We start from the raw sequence: 2,018 nt of genomic DNA, 5'->3' as shown, positions 1-2,018 counted from the left end.
CTAGTCTCTGTTGAAATACTCACTCCACCTTATACCTATCTTTGCCTGACTTATTTCTATTTATCTTCCAGATCTCTCCAAATGACACATCTTCAGAGAAGTTTTCTCAGATATTCCCAACACAGACTAAATTAGATACCATTGTTGTATGCCTTTCTGGCAGCCTGTACTTTCCCTTTGTAACATTTATCACAGTATTAAATTATTAAGGCATTGTCAGGAAACAATGGTGCTTAAATGCAAGGGAATAATAGTTTGGTAAGGGACGAAGACATAACCATTAGCCATTCACTGTAAAAATAATCATTGAGTGTATCTGACATGCCAAGCACTCTTCTAGGCACTGAATACACACTGGTAAGCCACCAGGTAATGTGATGATTGTTTAAACCTTGATCCACAAAGAATTCCATGAAAATACTGGAGAACATCATTTGGCTCAATGTATTAGTTCAAAGAAAACAGTCAGACAAAGCTTCCTGGAGAGTATGATAATGAATTTGAGTATTAAAAGATGAAGGTGAAGGGTCTAGCAGGTGGTGTAGTGGCTAAGACACTGAACTCCCATGTGGCCAACCACGTTTTGAGTCCTGGACCTGGCAGCTTGAAACTCACACCAGGTGCATGTGTGAGTGTTCAGAATCCCAGGACAGTAGAGGAGAAGGGTCTGCTGCATGGCCATCCCCCAACCTCCACCATTGGGGATGATTTCACACTTTCTGTCTCTCTGGCAAACCCATGCACCCTGTAGCATAAATCTCTCTCAAAAAAAAAAAAAAAGATGAAGGTGCATTAGCCAAGTGAAATATAAAAATTAGGCAGAATTTTCCAGGCAAAGGGCATAAATAATAACAAACAAGTTGATATACTATAGCGTGAGATAGAACCTAGTGTGAGATGAGATTGGAGAAGGAGGCAGACCAGGGTCATAAAAGACCTCAAATCCCATAGGGTGGAGCTTTGATTTTATCCTGTAAAGATAGGTATCAAATGTCTACTGTATGCAAGGCAGTATGTTAGGTACTTGAGGATACAGCTAGAAATGTCTTTCTATCTCTATTCTTGAAGGGTTTGCAATATCCTGGAAAGATAAGGCATATACATCCAAAAATGCAGCGCAGTATATGCTACATGGCAGCTGAAGAGGAAAACATACTTCCTGGGGGAGAAATGACATGAGTAGGACAGGCATGGAGGCTCTAAGAGAAGGATGGACTTGAGTTACATCTTAAAGGATAAAATGGAGTGAATTTAGCTAAGCAAGGGACATTATGAACATTTCTGTTTGTTCCTATCTCCCACCGAAAGTTTTACTAGGTTTTTATATTTTTTACAATAAGTTGTTTCATATTAATGAGATAATTACTCTTAAAATTAAAGTAAATAAGGACATTAGGATTTTACATGCAGAGATTTTTCTTTATAGGTAGTTCTTTCAGGATCTGCATATCCTAAAAACAATGTAAAAATACAAATTCTGAGCAATTTGGACCACAAAGCCACCAAACTGTAATATCTTTGAGAAAATGTATCTACATTGTTCACTATTTAGTTCTTAGTACCTAGCATAATGTCTAGATATTACTAGGCGCTCAATAAAAATTTTATTGAATAAATGAATACATATATTGTGTTACTTTTCAAAGCATAATCTTTTTGCTTTCCCTTGCTCTTAGAACTAGCTTGAATATACCACTTCATACAGTTAGGTAGCTGGTAACAGAAGAAAACAAGAAATGGAAGCACAAGTGAGCCAACAAGAAGAATCCAGGCACACAACATAAGGAGTATCTAGGAGAGGAACAGAAAGAAAGAAATGAAAATACAGCAGGTTGCTGTAAATACTAGCAAAAACACAATCTAGAAGAAGTGCCTTGAGGCAATCCACACGTCTAGCAAATTGTTGTAAGTGCTTAATGCACATTTCTCCAAAACTAGTCTACTAGTAGGTTTCCATAAAGACTATTTGATTCTATCTTTTTTTTTTTTTTTGGAGAGGTTTTTGCTATAGGGCACAT

This window comes from Tupaia chinensis, unplaced genomic scaffold (assembly GCF_000334495.1).
Source record: "Tupaia chinensis unplaced genomic scaffold, TupChi_1.0 Scaffold144058_2, whole genome shotgun sequence".
NCBI classification, from domain to species: domain Eukaryota; kingdom Metazoa; phylum Chordata; class Mammalia; order Scandentia; family Tupaiidae; genus Tupaia; species Tupaia belangeri.
This window is presented reverse-complemented; position numbering follows the sequence as displayed.